Raw genomic sequence first — 26,926 nt, 5'->3', positions numbered from 1 at the left:
AGGCTCCCCTCCTGATTGAGTCTAGACACTCCCGTCGGTGGTTGGATTAAGGTTCGAAAGGGCTGACATCTTGATGGATGTAAACGTGAACAGGCTTCTGGTGAGCTCAGACCTGGGCGCTGGAGGTGAATGGGGTGGAGGAGGGTTGTGATGATTCGCACTGAAATGACAACTGACAGCAGCAGAGCGGAGTGCAGATTTAAAAAGGTTCTTGCAGTCAGAGAAAAAAGGCTGCTTCAAACTGCGGCGCCTGCACACATAGTTCCCAACCAACTCTATTTCAGATTTACACAGGCGAAAAAAAACAAGCAAACAAAGAAGTTAAAAGTCATCTATTCCAAAAGTGCGAGAACATATCTCAAGCATTGTTTTTCTTTATCTGTTCCTCTATGGCTGTTTCATTGTGCTGTCAAGTCACACGGAGTTCAGAAATACAGTTATTCAGCATTTTTTTTTGCGAATTGTATTGTTTCGTCAAATAAATACGAAAATGGATTTTTGCAAGCCACAATATTAGAAAACACAGCTCGATTCACAGCTTACCCTAACCCACACATGAAAAGTCCATCAAACACTCAAAACTGGTGGATATAAATAACGCCGCAAGAGCAGAGCTAAGCAATAACCTCAGAGAGCTGACTTGGGGCCAGCAGCAACAGTGGCACGACTCCATTTGGCCCCATTTGTCAGAAAGCCTCCCTGATGAGAGACTGTCAGTCAACACTGACGTGGTGGGACGGAGGGAGGGACGAGAACCAGAGAGAATCAGTGCAGAGTAGAAGAGACAATGGAGAGTTAAGAAAAACTGGAACGTGTTTACAAATGTAAATTGTGCCTTTGCTCTATGTTATGTTAAGCTTATTAGTGTGGTTTACGTGTGTGTGGGTGCCAGTGTGTGTCCATGGTATGTTTTGCTGTAGAGGAGTGCGATGTGTGTGTCTAAGTTGAATTGACTGCGAGGGCCAGAGATTGAGCCAAACACAGCCGTGAGCTTGTTACACGCTCACAACAAATTTATGTTGGGAATGTGCTTTTCATGTTTCTGGAAATCTTATGTAAATGTGACGGTCCCACACTGAGCACAGAGTGCCAGAGAGGGTGAGAGTGGCGGGTGGATGAGCTGAGGAGGAGCGAGACTTTTTTAAAATATTGACTACGTGAAAGTCAGAGCCAACATGAACATCAGCAGCTGGCTTAAGCCTTCTCCCGGGAGATTCTTATCTTGGAAAGATGCTCGAATGGCGAGATCAACCGATCTTAATCAGTGTTTTGTTTATCCCTCCACATTGTTTATGTTGTTTACCCAGTCGCAGATCTGTGATGATCCACTGGAGTATCTACAGTCTCTCAGTCCAAACGCTGGTGGGAAATTGCAGTAATTTGAGCCTGAAATGAGAGAACTGGAGAGTCTTTGCTCATTTTTCCACTCTGTTTTCTAATATTGTATTTAACGTATCCATGATCATGAGGTTACAGGTGCAATATGTGTTGCTAAAGTTCGCTGAAATACACAGAATGTCCCATCCCAGTCCACAGCCCCCGTGCTAGCAGAGTAAACACCAACACTTCCCGTTACTTTTAGCTCCCAGTCCCGACTGCTAGCTGCACGGCTACCTAAGATAACTAACAAGTGGCAGCTACAGTTTTATTTTTGAGTATGCATTCAACAGGTGTCTTACATACTTAGCAGGAAATACAAGTTCTGAAGTAAAATACCTCCAAATTATACTAAAGTCCAGTCCATCAGTAAATATTTGTTTGTTACTGACCATTACTGGTTATTATACATTTTGCTGTAAATGTTTATTGGTTCCAAATATCTGTTATCAGCCTCCTTGATTGATTCGGCATCCGGAGTGGTAAAGGTCCCGGCGACCTTTGGGGGCCTTGGCAGCTAAAGAGCTCCGTGGTATGCATGTCAGACCGCTGGGCCCCAGGACGCCCCAGTTCTGCTCTTTTATAAGTTGAATTCCCTTTGGAATCCTTCCACAAAAAGCTCTTGCTGGCATGGTAGGCATGGTAGCGGCCTGACCCCACGTGCCGCACACAAGTGCCTTTGTCTCCAAAATGGCAGTTGTTGGCATTCCCGACGGCCCCCTGTCCAACTCTTTCTACTGCTGAAATACACAGCCCTTTTTATTTCTACACTTTTTTTTCTGGCAAGAGGAAAAAGAGATGAGCCGTAAGCTGATTCGATGTCGTCTAATGTGCAAATGTTTCTCTGACTCAGCTTTTTAAGGAGCCCAGTGTCATTTTGTTATGCATTAAGTTGAGCCTCGGCACAAACATTTTGATTCTTTTTTCTTTAGCACCCATGCACTCAACAGAATATATAAGGGCAGAATTACTTCTATAGGCGGATCATTAGGACTCTGTAGATCCACATTAGACAGGCTGTTTTTCACTGATGGCTTTTTTGTCACATTGGCACTTTTCCTTCCTTTGCTCTCTGCTCGCCACTTGCTTTGTCTTCCTGCCTCCTATATACCCTGCCTCTTTCTCCATTTTTGCAGTCGTGCTCTTAACCCTGCTTCAACAGCAACAACAAACCAGCTGTTTCTCAAGGGAGATGCATCTTCGGTCCTGGCGCATTTAACTCCAGAGAAACCTGCCTTTAACACGCTCATATGCACAAACGTATGCATAGACTAAACACAGCCTTCACTCTGCTTGTTCTTGATTTTTCAAACGTTTCTTGGAGATAAACACACACAAGTAGACTCACGGAAATAAACAGAGTGACAGCGGGTGAGACGGAAAGGGAGACAAACAGAGAGGAAGATAAAAGGAGAGGCGTGTCAGAGTCGTCTATAGAACTGGACTTCACCGCCTCACTTTTGTCCTGGTGTAACTCTATAGCCCACATACCAAAGTTCTCTCTCACTTTGTCATCTCAGACTCCCGGTTTCTGTCTTTCCCATTTTTTTACTCTCACTCCCTCTTTGTCTGTGTTTTTCCTTGTAATTGTTTGTTGAAGGTGGAATTGGACTTTAAACAAGCATTGTAGTCTCCCGGGGTTTAACCTCGAAACCACCAGGCCGAGCACGCGCTAATGCAAACAGCATGTGGTACTGCTAATTACAGTGTGAGTAATGAGCAATATGTAACTTTAAGGATAAACCAGAATCAGAAGACATTGGGATCAGCAGGAGCCAAGAAGGAGAGTAATCATGGTTAAATAGAAGCACATGACACTAATAGGGTTTAAAAGCATTAGCATTCAGCTGGGCAATACCTGCTCTTGTAGTTTTATCTTTCTCCATCTAAATCTTGTTATATTTACAGTGTGACGTTTTCTAGTCTAGAAGAAGCAGTTGTAACATACAAAATGTTGCCCACAGGAATCAATGAAGTATTTCTGGTTATGATAACAAGTAGGTTCAAGTTAAAGGTGGGCTTTGGGCCAAAAGATTATATAATGATCTATTTGAAAGCAACCATGACTCGGACTATAGGCTGACTTGCGTCCAATCCAGGTGTCTGTGGAGTTGCCTACCTTGATCTGGTGTTCTTACAAGTTTACAAGTTTATAAAGAAGTAAAAAAGCAAAAAGATTGCCTACCCGTAGTAACCTTTACCTAGGAGGATATCTTTACACCCGTATCTGTTTGTTTGTTGGTTGGTTTGCCAGTAGGACTACAAAAGACGTACTGAACAAACGTCCTCAAACATGGATGGAGGATGGGTCTCTCACCCCATTAACTTTTGGCGCAGATCCAGGAACACAGCACGGCTTAATTTTTGTTAAAATCTCAGGGAATGATGCAGAGTTCTGGATGAAAAACAAATGTGGCGGCTGGTATCTATGAGGGTGCAATATAAAGGCAACGGCAGCTTAATTTATTTAAGGTTAAATCACAGTTTCTCAGCTCGAGGACTGGAATGAGGAAAGGCAGTCTGTCTCTCAAGCTGTAAGGGTTGCAGTTCAGTTCTTGCACATGAAGTACTGTAGGTGTGGAATAGTACAGTAGTAGTGTTGCTCAGTTCCCAGCCTACTATCCTGAGGGCTTAGGAGCACCATCAAGTACTGAAAAAGTTCTCTGAAATCGCTGCTGAAGGTTCAGTAGTCGTCTCTGAAAATCTCTGGCCCACAAAAGGTACTCTGAAAATTCTGCCCTACTACAAAGAGATAATGTGTTTCCCATTAATCACAATTTCATCAGTAATCATTATTAAAACTAAGGAAGTATGTTTCAGAGAATTTATATGTCCAGTAATAACTCAATGACAGCTACTGCGCAAAAACAGAAACAGGATACAAGGTGGTCAGACATCTGTCCGACATATTTCTGTACTTGGTGCTTTTTACTGGCATGTGTGGCCTTACAACACTGCACTGTTCAGCAGAAAACATTGGAAAAAGAAGCCTCACTAATTGTCTTGAAACTGTTTTGGAAATTTGGAAGTGATCAAGCCAGTCTCCAAAAACGAGGAGTAATCACATGCCAAAATGTGTCAAATCACATCACCGAGCTTTGGTACACAACAAACAAAGACACACTCACAACATAATGTTTCACTGGAGAGTTTTATAGTTGTGCTGGATGCCTCAGACCCAAGAAACACATGAAAGTAATAGATCAGCGTATTTATTCAGGCCTCAGCGATGTCATAGACGGTCTCTGCACCAGAACAATTTGTATCATTTAACATTTACGGGGGAATGTGTGGAAACAGGTCTGTTTCCATTTTGGTTTTGGAAGCCAGGACTCACGAAATGTGCAGTGGAGGAAACACGGAGCTGTCTGTCAGCAGTTTACTCTAACCTGACGACTTTTTTTTAACGCTCTGTTGCTGTGATTGTAATTAGCTCAATTATAGATATCACAGAAGATAAATAAAGAAAAAACATCCTGTCAGTACAATATCTGTCAGGTCAGTCAGTGGAAAAACTACACTAATTAAAGAACTAAACGGTCTGTTGAAGGCTAAATAATGTTTTCACACCAAGATAAATTTAATGGTAATAGATTTCCTTTCTCAGGTTTCATCTTTGTGTCCTGTGCAGTCTGGTTTGGTGAATGTGACGGTCTAGTCTCTAGAGCTCATGTTGATGTCACAAATATTTTCTGTGAACATTTTTGTATTTATCTGCATTTTTAGCCTCAGCGTGGCTCAAGGGAAGGCGATGTTGATCGGTCTGTCTGCCCCCTTCTTTGATCCGGATTGACGTATCTCAACAGCTGTTGAATGGATTACCATGAGATGAAACATTCATAGTTCCTCTGTCTCTTCCTCCATGAGGTTGACATTTGTAGTTTGCAGTGAAGTGTCTAGATGAACTTTGCATGGATTTCCATCTCAAGATGAATTGTAATAATATTGAGGATCCTTCATTTTTGTATCGGACCAGGTCAAAATGTCGTTAGAGGGTTAGGGGTCATTTCAATTTCAGTAGTTTACAAAACCTGCAAAACTGATGACATGCTCATCAGCTGCAGCTGCACTCTGTGGTCTCTGCAAATTAGCATGCTAACACGCTAAACTAACATTATACTTGTTAACATCAGCATGTCAGCATCGTCACTCTTAGCTTACTGACTTCCTGATGAGCTCATTTTGCGTGATGCACTGCTGTTAAGTACAGACTTAGAGACGTTAGTGTGACTGTAGACTCTTTGTCTCGCTATGATAATATCTTTGATGATGTATTTTAAATTTCTTCTTTATGATGAGGCGATGAATAGCATCACTGTGTTGGAATGAAAGCAGACACAACACAGCCTAGCGACTTTCTACAAGGACACATCATCATATGATATTTTTCTCATTCCACAGCCCCGAGGATTTAATGTGAGTGAGACTAGATGTGGTGAGAACTCAAGGGGAAGGAAAGGGAAGAAGTTGAAGTATCATGAAGTACACTGGTGTGAATAGCAGGAGGAGGAGGGGAGAGGGGGGGTGGGGGGTCTGCTGTCACTTCTGTGGACAAATGCTTTGCTTGACAAATGTCTGGCCAAGGACAGCAGCCGAAACATGAGAATAGTGTTCTTTGACAGGAAGGAGGGAGGGACGTGGGAAGCGACGAGGAAACATCAAGTTACCTTTGTAGCTTTGGCACAGTTTTGTGTGGTGACTCGAATCTTTCACTTAAAGATTGGGTTTGGAAACTTGCCTGGAATGTTTTTTTTTTTGCAAATTAACTAATTTATCTCCAGTTTAACTGAGGAAAAAAACAAGTGAGACTCATTTGTCCTTTGTAAGTCTTGTAAATCAGCCACCTTGTGTCAAATCCAGCTGAATTTGTGTTTTTAATGTCTTTACTTTTTGAACTTTTTAACACTTTGTAAAACTGCCATTGTGTCTGAAATGTGCTGCATAAATAACACTCCCTTTGCTTGTCATTGTAATAACCATAGAAGAGTTTCCATTGAACGTTTGATATTCAAATATTTAAATGGCATTATGTACAAAGACAGGTAGTTTCCCCAGAGATGGAATCAGCAGTGATCACACACACTGCTGTCGAATGCAGCCTGACAACACAGCAAACTTCAGCTAATGCTTTAAAGCTGGAGTGTGGTAGTGAGGCCCGGCCTGGCCCCGCGGTTTTGGTCAGCCGCAACAAGGCCTCCGATTGGCTGGACGCGAGGTAGGAATTCAGCTCTCCTACTTCTAAACTCCGCCTCCTTCTCCTCCTACCGGCCCCGAGCGCTGAGGCACGACGGCTTTCCCTATGCATGCACTCACACACAAACACACACACAGTCTTTCTCACTCGTGCGCTCTCTCATATGGAAGGGGCTGTAGAGCAGGGAGTTACAGACGTTTGAAGACACGGAGCAAGGAAGTGAGAGAAAGCAACAAAAGACAAAGAGATTTCTCTCCTGCCCTCTGTTTGTGTATGAGGGTGAGCTTTTTTTTTTTCTCTCTTTCGCTATGTGAGCCTGAGAAGGGGGAGGACCTGAACCCTGCTAAGAGTCAATATCCCTGCAGGAGTCCACAGGACCATACACACTCACACCCTCACACACACACACACACACACACAGTCCACTGCAGCTACTGCAGCCTGAATGAGTGCTGAAGGAGAAACAGAGCAAGGAAGCAGGAGTGCGAGAGAGGGGAGGAGAAATCTCTGGAGTTACTACTTGTTGCTCTTGGTTTTCTGTGTGGATTGAGGATGATATCCCTTCTGCTTACTCTGCGGCAGTGGGACCTTGTCTAAGGTGAGCACCAGCATTCCTCTCTCTTTTCTATCCTTTCACCGGCCAATAATCCTGCGAGAGGATAAAAGGGGGGGGGGGGGTCCGATTTACAAACTTGTGAAGTTTTCTGCGGGATTGCTCTCTTGGTGGAATGGCGGAGGGGGGTTGAGGGAGAGGAGGAGGTGTGGAGGGAAGCTTTTCACGTGCCGGGGAAGCAACATAATCAGGCAGATCTGTCAGAGAAAGAGGCAAAGTTTGGGTAGATAAGAAGCAAAGTATCTTTTGTGGAAGAGGTGAATGGGAGGAAAGTGGGGTTGCTGAAGAAATGTCAGGCTCAGACACACAAAGAGCTGTAACATGTGATTCAGAGCTCTGCTTCTGTAAGTGGGACAGCAGAAGATGAGAAAAGAAAACGTAGTCCAGCTCTCAGTCTCCCCAGACTCTCTTTCTTTGGTGTTTATGTGTGCAGCGTGGCTCTGACAGGACCATGCACCATAAATGTGACATTTATTCATAACTTATTCTGTGTGTGTGTTTGTGTGTGTGTGTGTGTGCTGGAGGAGTCGTCCAATTCCCAACTCACTGTGGCAAAGGCACAAGGTGGTGTTTAACTACTTTATGAGTGTGTAGCCTTCATTTATCAGCTCCTGCGTGATTACAGTGTCTTCCCTGACTCCTCTGCCACAGATAGTAGCTCACCGGAGTGTGCAGCCTCATCGTCATTCCTACACCAACATGTGTTTACATGCTGCAGTCTATTACCCACACACAGAAGTACTAAACATCAACAATTTAGAAAGTGGCTCGGCTGGAGGTGGGCGTCTGTAATTGCAGTGACATTAAACATTTATATGAGATAACCATTTTATGACCTTTTCGGATAAAGCATCCGTTGTTGTAAATTTGTTTGGGAAACCCTTTAAAATATTTCAGATTCCAGGCACTGACTTTATTAGATGTTGAGGTTTTTCCTTTTCTTTTTTTTCCTCTTTTTTTTTTCATTAGTGGACCGTGTCCGGGCGTGGGGCGGGCATTGTTGTCCTATTATTAGAGCAAGCTAGGCCAGCCAGCAGCTGCAGGGAAGGAAGTACGCTCTGAAACAGCCGGAGAAGAGGGATTACTGGGAACACTGAGCGGGAATTATGGACTGACCAGAATGGCATTCCTAAGGTGGCAGAGTCACTGGAGGGGAAGATGAGTTAGCCGGAGAAGCAGACCGGGATCAGTGTGGATCATAAGAAAAGACGTAGGCCAGCAGTGATCTGAACTAATGCACCCTGCTGAGATTGAAGATTACAGCTGTTGTTCAGCTGGATAACTTGGTTGTTGAATTACTGACATGGATTTGTTGAAGGCTGCAAGTGACATTTTTTTCCCCCTCAAATCAATCTGTTGTTTTAATCAATGAATCCACAAGTATATAGAAAATGTGGAAATAGTGCAAAATGCTAGTCAGAACTTTTTAAAACCAAAAGTGATGTCTTAAAATTGTTAAGTTTTAGTCATCAGACAATCCAAAACACAAAATATTCACTTGATTTAACAGAAAGGCAGGAAATCTTCCCGTTTGAGAAGGTAAAACCAGTCCATGTTTGGCATTTTGCATGATGAACGATTCATTTTTGTGATTTAGCAGTTATCTCAAAAGTGAAGTCATTCTCAGCAGGTCAGCTGCTCAGCTAATTGCTCTGGCACCTTTCTTCAAAACAAGCAGGATTCTCCATTAGTTTCCCCAGTGTGGTCGCTAATCTTCCTGGGGTCCACAAACAAAAACTCAAATTAGCATCCAAATATCAAACCGAAAAAATTCTGCACAAGACAGACATAAGGAAAGAAAACAAGAGAGATAACTCTTTGTGTTACAATCTACTGGCAATTTTAGCTTGAATAAAGGGCGATAAATAAAATGCAACCTATTGTAACCTGTCATTGAGTCTGCTCACTCGCTCTTTGTAACATCATTGTCTCTGGCGGCCTGCGCGGTGGAAGCAGGCCGCCTGTTTTAAGGCAGTGAAAGTGGAGTTCTTTAAAGATACTGATTACTTGGTGAGTGACTGCTGTGATAAACGTCTGCCATGCGGACTAAAAAGAGATAATCACATCCCCGTATTCCTCACATATCTCCACTATCTCTTCCTCTCTACGACGTAAACCTCTGGTGTGTATTCCAGTGAAGTACGCTAGATAGATAAATAATGGCGACAAGGGATTCGTTATCTGGAACCTTTGACTTTTTCTGAACTTCTTATTTATCATGTTTTTTTTTTAAGTATGAAAGTAAGTTAGTATGGCCACTGCTGAGTTATCTGCGTGTTTGAAGTCGTCCGTCACTTCCTCCAAACCTGCAGTGTTGAATGCAAGTCGAGATCCGTTTTATCAGGTTTTTTGATGAGAAATCGCCAACAGAACTATTGTGAAACTGCATCATCCAAAGAACAGAACAGTACAATGGAAAAAGGATTAAAGAATAACATCGCTTGTCTTGAACGTACTTGCTCAGATATTTCTTTATGGTTGTGAAATTAAAGATCCCCTGCCAGCTGGGGGAAATGAAAGACACTCTGATTTGATAAGACGTTTAGCCACACATGTGTGAGTCACAAACAAGTCAAGTCCTTAACCTTTAAGTCTCAAGCACATCCCGAGGTAGTAAATGTGGAGCAGACTTTTAAAATTGTTATATAGCCCTATAGCTCCAAAGGTTCAATTCAAAGTAAGAGTCTATTAAAGAGGCGTTTTTAACCCGATAAAGAAAGCGGTGTAATGGCATATAATTAGTCTACTGTTACACCGGTGCCCATATTTAACTGGTTATATGGTCCTGAATCATCAACAAGTTCTCCAGAAATGCATTGTTGATTTGCATTGTCCAACATAGCTTAAGCTTAACATTAGCATTCTAGCTAATGTTTGACCAGGCAGTCAGTCATCTGTCTTAAGACAAATCTATCAAGTCAAAGTAACGTCTATTATCATTGTTCGTCAAGACCTCGATTTTGTGACTCGACTCCGACGCCTCATCATGCTTGATGTGCAGTGGCCTGAATTCGAGGCTTTAAACTCTCATTCTGTAATATTTATGGCAAAGTGTGTTACACCACATTACAAAAGCGGACAGGGAAAACCACTTGGGACTCTTCAAAGTAACTAGACCACTTTGTAGTGAAGTTAATTCTGTAACATAGTTCTCTGTATTTTTAATATCAAAGCCCTTTTAATTTCCATGCAACCCATCGTGTCCCCTCCTCACAAACACCTTACTGTGGCTCACAGACTTTTAGTAGCACAGGACCTGCCCTCATTTCCCCCACTCCCTTTCCAGCTTTCCTTTCCCCCCCCCTCCCCTCCCACTCACCCCAGCTCTCTGAGAAACAGCTATGTAATTAGCTGGAGGCATAAATCACAGACAACCGAGGGGATTTCGATACATGTTTGACAGCAATGTACAGGGGTGGTTTCACTCTGCATGTTGTATTGGGTTAGGGGAGCAGAAAGGGGTGGAGGTTGTTTGTTGGCGAACTGTACAATTATGCACACGTGTTTTGGAGATTACATTCCATGCATTTGATCACATGCTCTGCGAGATAAATGATCTGTTTTATTGTGCGTCTCAATTTCTTCTAGATTGCATGTTTGGACACGCAGCTGCAGCTGTAGCTGTAGCTGTAGCCTTTATTCCTTCGCTGGCACTTGCTGCTCGTTAATATCGAAATCAATTATCCACTTCATTGTTTTCAGTACCATCGGCCACTAATGATAACTGTGGAAAATGATCCATTTTGTCTTTGTCATAGCAATAAAGGGCCTCACGTCTGAATGCAGGAGCACAAAAACACGGGCTTTTTGTGGATCTAAATGGTTTGTTTTGCTTCCCCCAAAACACCCCTAACCAACAAATTACTCCCACTGCTCACTGTTGACGGAGCACAGTCTCATACATGGAGATGCACAAGAAATGAAGGTCTCTCTAGGAAATCTCACTGGAAAGAAATAGAATCACCTCATAGACAACGGCCCAATCAAAAATCCTCTCCGTTTTTGCGAGTTCACACCTCGGGGTAGGGTGTCAGCCGATGTGTTTGGGCTACATGCACTCAAACAAACGGTATTTTATTCAGTTATGAGAACTCTCTCAGGTCGTTTTCTTTATAACAAGTAAAAACAAGCAAATTGCATTTTGCTGTATATCAACGTTCATTCCCCCTCTTTGATGGCATTTAAACCCCAGTTATTAAACAAAAGTCCAGCAGCGAAGTTGTCACACTCGGTTCCACTCCAGTAATATCAGTGCAGTCTGGCAGGGTCCATGCTTGTCTATCTCTGACAGATAACTTTGGATTGCCACAGTAACGCAAAGGAATATTATCACAGCTGAGGACGACATATTGGAAATGTCTGGTCGCGTGTCTTCACATTAACTCCGTCGTGACGAGTACTGATGATGTTTTGTGGGTCCAAAGGGTTGTCCCGTTTCATTATGGGAGGAGGACAAACTCTTAAAATTTTGGAACTTCGCCCTTTTGCCATCACCGCACCAAACTTTCACAAGATCATCTCTTCATCTCACATTATTTCAGTTCTCATGTTATCTCTCCGTACGCTGTGTGAGCAGGTGTGTACTTGATCGGAGGCTTGAAGCTGACGCTGTCGCACACTGCTCATAATATGATAATAACATAATATTATGTGGACATGTTGACTCTCATTATTAATCCAGCTGGCGTCCATATGTAGTTGATAATAATTGAATTCTGTGCTCAGATGTGGCCCTCAGCAGCAGCTTTACCCCTGACTGATCTCTTTGACATGCACACACCCTCCGCTGAAGCTGCCAGATAAACGGATGTATGGGCTCACTGTGCGTCTGGTTGTATTCATGTAGGCTTAGAAATCGACAAGGCACGTTGCAGTGTCAGCACGCGCGTCACCACACTGCATGCAGATGTAGTTACAGTAGATGCCTCTACGCTCTCAATACATTTTTGGCGGTGGTATTGACGCCTCGCTGGTAAAGTTAGCAAAATCAGGATCTGCAAACGGCTGAAAAATGTCTGTCTGCAACTGAGAGTTGTGGAGGTTGTTGCTGACATTTAATGATCCAGTTGCCCGTGATAGAATCTTTGTTTGTGGCCACTTTAAAATTGGTTGTTTTCAATTTTAACGCTTTAAGCCGTGAATCAGAAAATGCTCTCATATCCGAGCACAATCACCATGGCAGCTCTCATCAATGTCCCCGGAGTTGTTCCATTAACTTACCGTCTATTTCAGCAGCTCTGACGGCAGACCGAATAGCGGAATGAAAGCAAGGTTCATAGGGAAGTTAAAGCAAAAACGTTGTCTATTACCCATTTGTTTAATGTATAATTGATGAGTCGATGCATAATTTAGTGCAGGATGTATCATGAATTCCTGTTGCACACCGTTAACCAATGATCAAGTTACTATGACCCGTGATTGAGTTTCCAGTCACTTAAAACGCTGATACGCAATCAAGTGAGCTGGATTTCAACGACTTGATAGTTTATTTATTTAACTGTAATTAGGTATGTTTATTGAGGAAATATTTGCCTCTGACGACCAGTTGGATTCCCGTCATATTTCTATAAGAAGAGGTAATACTCTGCTCTCAGAGCAGCTGAGCAAATACATAGATCTGACGTCAAGTTTTACTTAATGGATTAAATGGAAGTGGGAATTAACGTTCCTTCAAGTCACAGTAACTTCATCATTCCTGAGCAACAGGAATTAATGATATATCCTGCCTTAATTAACACATGTATGAGTCTTCATAAGTCATGCGTTGGTTAAGCATTACTAAGAGTAAGTTTAAGATTTGTACTCTAATTATAAAGTGTTCCCCTGGCTCTGTTTTAAATGTCACCAGACTAATGATGCTATGCAAAATGTGGTGAAAATCTTAAAAAAAAAACAAAAGGATGTGTAAATGAATCTCTGAATTGCATATTCAGTTTCACATTGTGTGGGCTTAACTGCTACACCTATTGCTGTGCCAGATTATATATAAACAAAAAAAGAATACAATTCTGGGAGGTAAATGTCTCACGAGGAGTTGATGATCTGTGAGATTGTGTGCACTGGTTCACATATGTGATGTTACTGTTTATTTGCGTTGTGTCGAGATGTCTGACAAAGCCTTGTTGTGTTGATTCGCAAGGAGCCGGGCCACCCACCGAGTTTTCAATGAGCCGAGAGATAATGGAGCAAGTATTCCAGGTCTCTTCTCTGCAGGTCTCCAGTGGTGGCTCACTGTCTAGTTTAACAGTTAAGTAGCTCTGTCACATTCTTAGAGGGCAGTGTTTATGGGAAGACAAGATGTATCTCATTTGTTGGTATGTGTATGTTTCTGTGTGTGTGTGAGTGTGTGCCTTCACACCTCATCTTGTTTTTGTCACCTCAAAGCAATGCAAAGTGGCACAGGAGCAGCAAGTGTGTGTTCTTATGACCTGTTTCCGAATGAGTCACAGCATGGTGCTGAACACCACCGCAGTGTTTACACATTCTGACGCACGAAAAACGCCATCAAATATATATATGTATAGAAAATGTATTAGGAGTCATGTCATGCTGGTGGAGAACACATGTAATAAGACATTTGTGGGTTTCGCAGTGCAACCTTTTAAAGGTCTAACTTCAGTTTATTAGAATCTTATTTCTGTAGTTTTGGCCATAATTTCAATCAGTTCTCGTCACTTTGTGCTCCCCGTGGTTTTATTTTCTAGATCTTGGAACGTGGCCACATTGCAGCAAAGTCTGACAGGGCAAGAAACAGGCAGACAAGCCACCTGTTTAACCACTTTTTTTGGGGGTGAAACTAAAAGTGAAACACACTTCAGTAACCTCTCTTCTGACAGGAAAACACTATGAGCTAACAACTGTGTAAAGATAACCAAAGTTAAACCAGGAAGTCTGGATGACATGATGATTTTACTATTCGCCTTTGTTTTGGAGTTGTCAACCTGTCTGATGGTCTGACTGCTGATGTTTCTTGCTTTGTCAGACTTCATATTGGAGACATTGTTGCTTCCCTGAATCTAAGTTGTTCATTTGATGAGTTGATTATGTAATTACCTCCACCGCAAGGAGGTTATGTTTTCACCAGCGTCCGTTTGTTGTTTGGTTGGTTTGTAAGCACGATAATACAAAAACTATTGAACAGATTATCTTGAAACATGGATAGGGTTTTTTGTTGAAATTTCTGTTAATTTATCATGATATAAAATCTGTGCTAATCCGTGGCTAATTAAGGGGCTTATATGCTATTAAGTTAAAGGGGACAGTTGGGCCATTCCAATCACGTAACAGAACGATGGACAAACAACGAAAAATAAAAACGCCAAATGTAATAAACTTTATTTACTCTTCACTGGTAAACTTGCAATATTCTGCGAGAAAATTTCCTACGGCGATGCAAATGAGGAATCTTTGCCTTTCAGTTTTTACTCTTTTATATTTTTCTTCTTCTCAAGTCTGCCTTGACACTGACATACAGATAAACAGGCTTTCATCACAGAGCTCCAGACACACTGGTAACCAATAAACTCTGTGGAGACAAAAGCCCATCACTGAACCAGGCCCCTGGCTGTCAAAACAAAATGAAACTGGAGTGCAGAAGAGAGCGAACACTGTTTGCATGCACTTTTCTTCCCTGCTGCACGCCCTGAGAATATTCAGGTTGACCCTTTAAAAACCCAGCATGGACAATTTACACTTGACTTGACAAAGTTGTTTGACTACAATGCTATAGTTCTGTTGCTGCCTAAGTGCGCCTTTTAACTGTTTTATAATTTACGAGGCGTCTCAGACCAAAAGCTCCTTGAACTTGAGATTAAAGTCCTGCTAAGTTGTCTCATGCCACTGAGCTTTCAGAGAGACGCCACGAAAAAACTATCAAACTTATTAATATTCATCCAAGACTGGTGGGGCAGTGAGGGATCATCTGAAGGGATCTGAGGCCTGCAGTGTTTCACAGAGCAATGAAGCATTAAATTATTTGAGAAAGTCAGGGAGACGGGGACTAACTAAAAGTCCCGTCCGACGTCCTCACCTTTCGTTATCACGTAAACTCACACGCATGCATACAAAGTGCAACATGAGCGGCGCTTTAATGTAATTTAAGGCCGGTTTTGTCATTCTTTTAACCACATTTAATCCTCTTCTCATGGGCATCACAAGACTTTCATTGTTTCTATGGTAACCAGCGGAGCGGATCAGTAGAGTCAAAGACGCATGCTTTTAAAGTATGAAAAGAAATACATCCTGAGAGACTGATTAAAAGACGGAATAAACACGTTGATAGTTTAATTCTGTGAAAATTGTTAATGTCCTGGACATATTGGTTATTTTTATAATTTTTGTCCTCATGTGGTCCGTGACAACGGGGACGATTTTCTTTTATTTATACAGCAGAGGGTCCTGAGAGAGAGAACGGATTGTTTCAGGCACACTCATGACAGTTTTTGAACACACCTTAATGATTAATTGTTCTAACTCGCAAAGGGAAATATTGAAGTCCTCTGTTTATCAGTTCTCTATCTTAAAAGTGTTCTCTCTGTATCACACACACACACACTTTGGGAGTGAGCGCAATCACGCTGATGATGTAAGAAGGTGGCCTAACGTGCTGAGACAAAACAGAAAACAGGAAAGAGGGGAAAATGTACTCCACTCCCAGAGGTTCCCCCTTCCCTCCAACGTACCTCACTTCCTGTCACATAACTCCCAACCTCCCACTTCAACCAACCCCCTTCGCACACAAGCACTCACTCAACAAGCCTATTTTCATGACAAATAAATCATCATACAACAATTGGTGTCGTAATTTTGTAGGCTAGTTGGGCGGAGGTTAGGATAAAACTGACTCTCACACTGAGCTGCAGTCGAGTTGCCTGTCAGTGTCTTTGTGGAAGCGACTGGTGGAGACTGCACTGTCCCAGATTGTTGTGCTCCTCCTGTGTCCTGCCCTCGATCTCTCTCTGAATAGCCACACACATACAGTAACACCACATACACACACACACACACAAAGACAGGCGTTGGACCTTTTTGTCATTGCGGCTGTACCAGTTCTGTGGATAAAGCGCAGTCCCTGAGTATGAAGTTACAGAAGTCCAAAAATCTGCTTCTGTTTCCTCCCTCTGCGGAAGGCCACACAACCACACCCACAATGTGTCTGTGCATGTGTGTTGGGGAGACGGAGACAGTGAGATTGCTGTTTATAGCTCAGATGTGGATTCCCACGCTAGATAAAGCGTAGCTGATGATCAGGCTACACTGACAGGCCACAGACAGGAGCAAACAGAATTCCCTTCAAGTGCCTGTTTTGATGTTTATCCCTCCTTCGTGTGTGTGTGTCTGTGTGCATCTTTGTCCATGTTTCTGTGTGTAGCAGCAGATTTCCATATGCTGAATTGCCTGAGGTGCGCCATGCTGAAGGAAGGCGCAATCAGTGGGCTTGTTGCCAATTCCGTCTTCACATAATTGAACAGGTTCTTTTAAAGCTTTTCCAGACTGAAATCAGCAGCTGTTTGTCTCTCTGGTTCACTTGTTCTCTCTTCGAAGTTTGCTGTTACTACAGCCTCATCTGACAGAGAGAACTGGTCCTTCACAATGATGCAAAACGAGCTCTTAAATCAGAGTGAGACCAACTTGTGTGGTGCAACGAATTAATTAAGTCTTGGTAGCCAAGAGGGATAACTAAGTCAACACTTACCTCCTCTGCTTCACACTTAATCCATGATGCAGTTCAGGGAATAAAATCCATTTTCTCGCCAAAACAATGTTTTTATTGGTAGACAAATCTAGAGCTAACACAGATTTAGATTTTCTGCGCACATTACATCAGATAGGACCGAAAACAACTGAAGTTAGTCAAATGTAAATACGTCTATAAACAAGTCTTCAGCCATGCTAGCAGTGGTTACAGCTAAACATCTTCATCAGAAACAAACATCATGAGTTTACGTCTGCACGCTGCCAATGCCAACATGCAGATATTAAGCAGGTACGAGGTGTTTACCATGTTCACCAGCTTCATAAAGAGTTTCAGCTGAGGTTAATGAGAATGTGATTTTTAATAATACAGATTAAATTCTTTAGACAGGTTGCTTCAAATTACAAAATGATGAATAGATAAATAAAATAGAAAATGAACATGCTCTTGCTTCTTCTTACAGGAATCTGCCCATTTTGAGTCGTCTGTCTCTGTAGTTTTTCCAGTACAATGAAGATTAAGATAAATGGAATACAGTTTGTAGTACAACATTTAAAAAGGACATTCCAAAAGACTCAACAACAGCTCCTCTTTCCAGATCACCTCTCCATTCCTCCTCTGGACATTCAACAGCCCTCAATTCCCAGTTTAATTTGCTGAGTCACCTTCATCGTATGGCCCGACACGAATGTATGTTTGCCTTTGTTTGGAAAGGACCTCCCCCCTGTGAGATCCAGGCTCTGTGTTTGTTCATGTGCGCGTTCATGCTCGGCACGCTGACTCGCTGTAGCCACGACAATTAGAGAGATGGAAGCGGGCGCTTGTACCGCATGCCAGACTGTGCACACGCAGGTGAGCGCTCAATTAACAGTCAGCACATTTGCACATATCAAAGGTCAGCGGTCGATGGATGGATGGAGAAGTTTTACAGTAATTGCCAGCCTTGGTATTGCCTGTATCGCTGCCAAATCCCTCGACACTGCCCACCCCACCCCACCCCACCCCTCCTTATCCTCACTCCACAGTCCACTTAAATTTCACATGGCCATTTAACAAATTATGCCTATTGTTCATGTGACAATGGAGCCTCTGTGGCTGAATGGGAAGTGGCTGCCCTTTGCTCGGGCTGTGACTGAATTCCATAAATTCCAACGTAAAGGACGTGAGATATTTATGTACATAATGGGGAACAAGAGCACGTATCATGAGGTATGTTTTGGTATTCAAGTAATACAGGCAACTTTTAATGCCACGTCAACATGTCAGCCCCGGGCCCTGGTTCGCTGTGCTACGGTAGAGGTTAGAGTAGCGTTAAAGCTAGCGAGCAAAAGAAAAGAAAGTGAGCAATTAAAGGCAAGAAGGAAAAATGGTCATTCTTCCTCAAATGCACAAAGAGAGGGGATGTTATAAAGAGCAGCAATAAAAGCTTAGGAATGAACTAAGAGGAGGATAATTGAAGCACTACAGTCCCACTTCTGTAATGACATGTTTTGTTACCTATAAACCCGGCTTCCTGGCTTTCTCCGTCCTCTAATTTTTTTTTCTCCTGGCCTTTTACAGCCTGTCCTGTCAGAGCAAAGGCTATGACAGATGCTTTGGAAGTAAGAATTTGGAATGATTACGGGCGCAATATTTCAGCACCTTGTATAAACGCTGACAATTTGCTCGCAGTCAGCTGCCACGAAGCAGGAGCGGTTGTCCAAATACTGACACAACCGGGACACTCAGACTTGTGTGTACTCACAGCAGCGACATGTTTTCAGTACATTATTTTCAGAAGACAATTCAAAAAACATCCACTGTCTTGTATCATCAGACTGTTGAGGGGATTTGGCATATTGGAAAGTTTCCTACATACCCCACAAAGCTCATTTCTGGTTTGATTCTTCCATCTCTCTCCCCATATTTGACCTGGGATTTAAAGGGGAGTCGCCATGTAGATTAAATAAGAGCTGGATTACTAAAGAGAGATGGACGGTGGAAAACCTGTGGAGAGCTTACACCACATGCGTGCGTGCGTTTGTGCGTGCGTATGAATATGTGCAAAGGTCAAAGCGTCCCACTGGGATCAATGAGGTCTCAATCTGTCCGTTAGGTCCAGATGAGCGTGCCGATGTGTGTTTGCGGCTACTGTAGAGTGCGTCCAGCCCTGTGATCCTCTCTCCTGTGTTTTGTTTGTGCCGGTCCCAGTGCGTTCGCTTATTTGTTTGATCTGAAGAGAATTGATTGGGACCGATTTCTCCTGTGTAAGCGTTCGCCTAAATGTCAACAACAGAATGCGGGCTATTCACGCCATAATCCTCACATTGTGTCTTTGATGTGCGTCGGGCACAGCCTCTCTGCTCGTGTGTGCCGTGATCTGTGTGTGTGTGTGTGTCAGTGTGAGAGAGACAGAGTAAAACAATAAATAGGTAGCATCAGCGCTTCAATAATAAGTCGATCAATGGGTATTTAATTTGCGATTCGCTGTGATAATCAAGTCATTAATCACGGGAAAACAACAAACGTTCTTTGGCTCTGGCTCTTTCAGATGTGCTGATTTTGGAATATACCTTTGGCGTTTGGACAAAAGAAAAAGTTTGAAGATGTAACCTGAGACTCTTAACTTTTGTACGCTTATTAAACCGAAATTCAACAGAACGACGAGGGACTGAAAACAGGAATTTGGGCCCCTAAAGATGCTTTTTCTTCCTTTTGCGTCACACATTTCACTTGGATGCTTTCATACTGGCACGCACTTGGTCAGCAACGTCAGGCCAGTTGTTCTTCGTATCGCTGAGTGCTGTATAATATGATCTGGTGCTTGGTAAACAGAAATGGTGTTGGCGGCCTTGGAGCTCACAGGATCCTCTCCCCTGGGCGAGCTTCGGGGGAACTGTGGGGGGCCTATCAGATCTGAAGCCCACAAGACGAGAGCTGTACAGCCACAGGAGAGACCACTGGCAGCTATGAGCTAGCAAACTGTACTCACCTTGGACATGCCTGAACGTTGAGAGCAGTCATGTTCATGTTTTTTGTGGGGTTTTTTTTACTTGATTGCAAATGTATAACATGATTATTAGTCTTCTTTCACCTCTTTACCTGAAGCTGTCAAGTCAGTCATCGTCAAATTAGAAGACGTGTGGAAACACATCGAGAGCTAAGGAATTTCTTGATCGCATACGATAAGACGGTGTATTTATAGACAGAAAGACAGAATGGGAGAAAGAGACTGATGAGTTTGGATGGACTACACTGGAATAGCAGGCAGTGGTTGTGTGTTTGCCAGATCACCCGCAGCAGCAATGGATGACAGCCTGAATATCAGCTGTGAAAGCTGCTCATGTCCTACTCACAAACACTTTTTTTTATTTTCTGGCTGCTCATCCGTTGTTGAAACATAATCAACCGTCTGATGTTAGATTTAGCATTGTGGACATTTTCTAATGAGGAGGACACTTTTGTTTATTTACCACAGAATGGAAATCCCCAGTGTTGCCAGTACAGTATCAGATGACACGCACATGCACTGCAGGGTAGGGTGGCAGAGGTAGCTGTTAGCTTACTGATGTAAATTGATGTAATAGCTCATTACGGGTCATGTGTAGTGATGGGACTGATGTGTTAGCCTGGCTTAGTTGCAGGCTGTGTTGGGGCTCTTCTATTTGTTTCAACGTACGTATAGCATTATTTATTTTCGAAGAGTTTGAGAAGACCCCTGCATCAGTGCGTCTTGTTAAAAAGAGTTCGTCTAAATGTCCTGGCTATAATTTAACCCTGTAGGCAGAGCGGCCTCTTCTTTGTGAAGATGCTTATTTTTCTGTTAGTGAACAGTTTAGTTATTGTTTAAATTGTATTTATGTTCTTTACTTTTGCGTCTGCTTTTTTGTTTCCCTCTTCTTTTACCTTGCTTTTAATTCAGTTTTCTCCCCTCTGCCCCGCCATTTCAGGGATGTAACACATGCGGTTTTAGTTTTCCCTCTCTTGGTGTAACCAGTTTGTCTCCAAAGTCACTTGGTATTTGCTTATAATACTTAACTGTTTACAAAATGACATGTCGTTGTGTGTTTTAAGGATTATGAGCATACCAGAATTTTAAACTTAAGTACAAAACTTGTTTAAAAGAGAAAAATGCACATGATACCACTGCAAAAGAAAAGAACATATCAGGCATATATGAGGCTTTTTAATCAACACCCTGCACACATTTGCATTGATTTTAATATCAGCGCAGCTTTGTTTTAAACACAAGTACTGATAGTCTGACAACATCAGAGTGTGTACTCTTACAAAATCTGTATATTAATACAAGTTGCTTGTGACTAAGCGTGATGCTGCCTGGCTGCGTGAGCCTTTGTGGCACATTTAATATACAATTTGAAAACAACATCGCCAGAGGTCTGTCTGCTCCCGTCTCAAGTGGTTGCTTCATTAGTGAGACCTCTCATCCCTTTTTCCCACTCTCGCTCCTTATTTGAGTTCTTTATTCCTTTTAATCATCGCAAAAAAAGAGTCCCCCTCTCTCTCCTCCTCCTCCTCCTCCTCCTCCTCCACCTCCATATTGCATATCTGGTCGTCTCTGGCCAGCAGTGTCACACAGACTCCTCTGTTCTCTGTCTGTCTCTAGTGTTGTATAATGAGTTCTGCTTGGGACGGGACATTCTGCAATTTGGCCTTTACTCTGGGGCCAAGAGGGAGTGGGAGACATGAATAAGTGAGGATGAAAACACAGCATGCATAGATGGCACCAGTCTGTCACCACAGCAGCAGGAGTGTGAGTTCTTGGGGTGTGAATTTTACTTTTATGCTGGAAAAATATAATGACTGGCTCTCAAGATATGAGAGTTTCACTGCACGAAAAATAACATACACAATAATCTTTTACCTCTACAGATCAAAATGTCAGCGGTCCATCACGTATTATCTCCATTATCTTCTGGTTGCATCTTGTTTGCACAGTTTTGTGGATGCGTATGGCAATATATATCAACAGAAAGATGTCTTTTTACACAATGCTCTATTTGTTGTTTTGTTGTTTCGCAAATCAGCAACATTTTCTGTTATTAAAATGACGCTCTATGTACCATTCGGATACAGCTGATCAGAATATCATTGTAGTTAAAGAGCCAAACACAGTGACGTGAGGCCTCTTAGTGTCTGACTTCTAAATTGAATCAAGAGCCCTTTTTACACAGCGATGCTGCATCATCTCCGCAGCGGTGGTTCGCCAATTCTCCGCCGTTGGCCGTTCATACAGAGTGAAGCATCTCCGCCTGAAAGACGAACCGCTGTGTAATTCACACAGAAAGCTGGCACTGCGGCTCCTAAAGAGGTGTGACGATACATGTCATGATGATGACGTCTGTGTGTTTTCAAGGTGTTTCCCCGGTGTCTCCCCTGTCAATCTAAACCCCCGGACAGTTTATAATCATGTGGGTGCTGTTATAATGCGTAGTGATTGAGATCCTGACCCACCAAACATCCTGGAAAGTGACAAAGTCACGTTCTCACTCTGAATTGCATAATAACATAATTGCCATCAGTAAACTGGGAGCTGTCTGACTCGCTTGTGGGGAGGGAGGCTGTTTTCCAGGAGAAAGTTCACTGAAGTCTCGGTCCGGCGGGCTGAACATCACGGTGATTTATTTTCATCAAAAACACTTGGTGAGTTAAAGTATTTTACCGGTGACCGACGATGTTTTTCAGGCAGAAATGTGACAATGTTGGTAGGATGAGCGGGAGGACGGACACATTTCTCTTTATTAAGTTGAGTGAAGGACCTGTGCAGTTATCAGACTGTAGTTACGATCAACACGCCGCCGGCTTATCTGTTCACACTGGTTCGGGTTCTCCAATAATACCTCCCTGATACTACCTTCAGAGACGGATCAGCACCGGAGAGAAATTTCACCCCTCACCGAATCTGAAACTTTCACACAGAGGAGGAGGCGAAGAATTGGCGCAGGATCCCCGCATGCAAACCATCGAGTAAACCATGTGGCAAAATTACCATATTTTATTCTGTGATGAGCCTCTTCTTTGTAACCTTGGTTCTCTTGGTTTTTAAAGGTTTAATCTTACTGCAACATTTATTCATCTAAAAGTCTCATTAGTATTTTTTTCCAAAAAACACTTCAGAAGCAAAGTGCATTCTCTGTGAAGTGTCTGTGTATTCCTTAAATGTCACTTCAGCCAGCCAGAGATGTTCAGACTGGCTTTGATCTCCTCCCGGGCATCCCTTTAATCCACTCCAACACTTCACTTTCTTTGTGCCGAAAACTTTTACTCGAGAACAGACGCGCTCCTCTTTTATCTGTAATTACAGTGGGGTCGGTGATTTCGCTCGCCATCTGTTTGTCCTTTCTCCGCCAAAGTTTGTGGATTAATTGTGTTTAGGAGTCGACCGGGCGGTGCTATTAAGATGTTAAGATATCGAAGTGGGCAGTTAGCCAGAGGCAGATCTCAGCGTTGACCACGGTAATATATATATCCACTTTGTCACAGTGTGATTAGCTCTATCTGTTTTCCGGCTTTCTTAAAGCGTTAAGACGGCAGGAAAACTGAATTGGAGTTAAGTGCACAGCAGTTGCAGTCATTCCGATTTTTATAAGGGGTTCACAATCTGGTGCAACATGTGTCAGTGCGAGCTGGTCCTTCTGTATGACGAGCTACAGTCGCTCCCACTGTAAACTTTTATGTGTCCGCGTCTGTTGAAGCCATCAAGCAACTTCAGGGCAGTTTCAAGGGTCATAACTCAATTATGTCACCACCAGTTGTACCTTACCACGTCCTCCAGAAGGGGTCAGTAGTGATACAGCTTTTGTCTGCCGTATGGCTCATCGTCTACAGGACGTGTTGTATATAGATGAAGATGTGTGTTACACACAATCAAAGTCAGTGCTTGTTTCATAAGACGAAGACTCGGGTACATTATATATGTAGTTTGCATCATCTATATGATTTCTAGAGGTAAAACAGATGGATGATCAATTAGTTATTTGCAAATATTAAATCAGTCAATTTAAAGCAAAATTGTCCAAAAAATGTAATTGTAATATATGATAATATGTTTGTTTTCTTTGCTTTATTGATAGTAAATGTAATATTGATGGTTTTTTAGAACAAATTTGATGATGTTACTTACCAAAACTATACAAATATTTTCATGCATGTAGATACTGTATTCTATTTGTGGACCGATTGTCAGCCTGGACAAGTCTCATATCTGATATTCAGCCTTTTTATGATTGGTGGAGTCACAAAAGCTCCGAGGTAGCACACAATCTGCAAAGTAACTAGTAACTAAAGTTATCTGATAAAAGTAGTGGAGTGAAATTAAATGAATCCCTCCAGAATGTGGTGGACTGGAAGTATAAAGTTATAGAAAATGGAAATAATATTTCAAGTGCAAGTGCATCAAAACTCTACTGAAGTACAGTACTTGAGTAAATGTACTTAGTTACATTTCATCAGTGGTTGCAGCCCAGTTCACAGCATATCTCTATGTAACATGATCACTCAGTTGCCTGCATTAAATCCTCCCCTCATCACGGCAATAATGTCCAGTGTTCGAGTTGTTGATTCACCTGTATGGTCATTTTTGAGGCTACAGTTTGGTTTGCTGGTGTATTTTATTACATTATACTTTATATCAATAATGACAGGACATAGAGCCTCTCTGTATGATGCCGTGCAGCTCAACAGCAACACCAGTTTCTGGACGAGAGTCAGAAGAAAGATTAGCTCGCTCTCCTCTCTGACTGGCGGCTCTCCGAGTTTGCTGCTGTTTGCCTCAAAGCAGCGGTGACTTTATTATATATAATAAAGTCAAGTTGTCTTTTAGAGGGTAAACTATTATCCGGCCAAGGAGATTCAAGCAGCAGTGGCTATCAATTTTGTCTTATCCACCACTCGTAATCCATACTAATATGTTTTGTCATTTCCAGACAAACAGGTTTTTGCCCGGACTCTCAATCCTCGAATCTTTATGGTTTCTTATCACATGCCGTTCTGCTCTGTTATTTCCGAGCAGTCTAATCCCTGTGACTCCCTCCAAGGTGTTTTGCTCTAATGGATGGCTATATTTCAATGGTAATAGCCAGTGTGTGTCGCTTTTTGTGTGAGGCCCGCTATCCGCACAGAGACAATAGAGTGAGTTGTGTTTGGAATCGATACGTCTCTCTTTGTCTTTCTAAAATTGGAATTTGCTCCGTTGCCCCATCAGCTGAACACTCCACCAGCATTTCTGAGCAGTGTTTTAAAGCTTTAAAGGGTTCAGTGAGTTTTTATTCACAGCAATACATATTAATTAATTTAATCCTCTGAACGTTTTTTTGTTGTCTCCATTATTTTGTGTCTCTGTGTGTTTGTATGCACGCACTTGAATTCAAGACTCAAGGTTAATATATGCAGTTTATTCATGCGAGTTAACGTTGCCTTTATGCTTCTCAAGATAAACTGGTTTTTTTTTTTTTTTATGGTGGAGTGTCGAGGATTAGTTCAGGAGTCAGACAACCTGAGGATAGACGGTGTGTTGTGAGAACTGACTGGTCAGACTGTGACCGGGGAGGATGTTGACTTTTTGGTATCCTTTCTTAAGGAAATGTAAACTGTGAGGAACAATTAAATATTTTCTTGCAGTATAAGCCTCCGAACAACGTCAACATTTTCTAAAAAAACACGCAGTAGATAAAAAATGTCGTTCTTAAACTTTCACCTTAATAGTAGATCTATTGTGCATTGCTCAAGTTTCCAAGTCAACCTTGGATACATTTTCATTGTCAATTAATTGGTCAATTATTGCCTCGATTAATCAATTATTTTGTGTATAAAATGTTAAGAAAAGGGTTTTCCCTAAACCTCAGATGACTTCCTCAAATGTGTTGTTTTGTCCACGACCCAAAGATAATCAGTTTACTGTCATAGAGGAATAAAGAAACCAGAAAATATTCACATTTGAGATGAAACCCATTAAACTGTTTGCGATAACGGTAATTTATGGTTGACATTAATTAATTGTTGCAGCACTGCTGAGAAATGAAAACTGCTGCTCTAAATCTTTATTTTCTTTTTTCTGTCTTTTTTGCTGCCATGTGGATTCGACCCCTCCTGTCGTCGCTCTCTTCAACAGGTAAGACATTTTTTACTTGTGATTTCTTCATGTAACCTACAGATCTGTTCACATCCTCCACCTCAAAGGTTTCTTTCTGGTCTAAAGAGGCTGACAGCAGACACTTTCTTTGCTTCAATTTCCAAAGGTTTTATTACGTTTGAGTAGCACTGAGTCATTTATCTCCATTTACTGCCATTGACCTCAACACAAGAACTTTGTTGTGGAGTCCTGGGTGCTTTAGTCACGCAGAGGAACACACACACAAAAAAAGGAAGTAGTTTGAACATACTGTAACTTCACTGGCAAACGGCACGCTCACTGTTTCTCCTCTCTGCACTCTTAATGGGTAGTGCTCATCATAACAATAAACTAAATGCATTCATCTTGATATGTTTTATATTCAAGTCATTAGTGTGTCTGTATCTTCCCGAAGACTCCGTTGTTTTCAAAACCCTTTTATACTCTGCTCTCACAAATTAACAATTCAGTGTGCTGAGTGACTGGAAAGTGGGCTATTAAACACCTCGTGGAGATGCCTGGTTTTGATGTAATGCCATCAAAGTGAGTAAAGAAACTTTCAAATCTGTATAATCTTTATTTCAACCACAGTCTAGCTTTTAAGTCAAAATACAGCGCAGCGTGTTCGACAGGAAGGATATTCAGTATACTCTCAAACAACAAAAAGACCAGACACAACAATGCATTAGTCTGTCTCAGCTAGATGCCAGCTGGTTTTGTACTGAAGATGCAAATCTTTTAAAACAGGTTACAGAGTTACGATGTAATATTTAGAAAATGCGTTACAATTAATAAAACAGCTGGGCACCACTGTTTATAGCAAACATTACTCAAACAAAAGTAACAAGTGCTTTTCTTAAAGACTTCATCCAGCAGCGTATTGATGCACATTGATTGAGTCATTATTAATGACAGCACTACAAATGCACTCCGTCCCCA

General features: G+C 42.2%; 1 protein-coding gene across 11 annotated transcripts in view; it reads left to right on the top strand.

Annotated features, from left to right (window-relative positions):
* Positions 1 to 26,926, top strand: part of dab2ipb (DAB2 interacting protein b) — a 174,523-nt gene that overhangs the window by 41,795 nt on the left and 105,802 nt on the right. For 2 of the 11 annotated variants that reach the window (XM_030435612.1, XM_030435611.1), the window contains exon 1: positions 6,717 to 7,169. The exons of the other annotated variants lie outside the window; for them this stretch is intronic. The gene's annotated coding sequence lies outside the window, so the exon portion shown is untranslated. Of the gene's footprint in view, positions 1 to 6,716; positions 7,170 to 26,926 lie in introns of those variants that run through there. 11 annotated transcript variants of the gene reach the window in all.

The sequence above is a fragment of the Sparus aurata genome, chromosome 12 (assembly GCF_900880675.1).
Source record: "Sparus aurata chromosome 12, fSpaAur1.1, whole genome shotgun sequence".
NCBI lineage: Eukaryota > Metazoa > Chordata > Actinopteri > Spariformes > Sparidae > Sparus > Sparus aurata.
The sequence above is the reverse complement of the archived record's forward strand: the minus strand, read 5'-3'. Positions and strand labels throughout refer to the sequence as shown.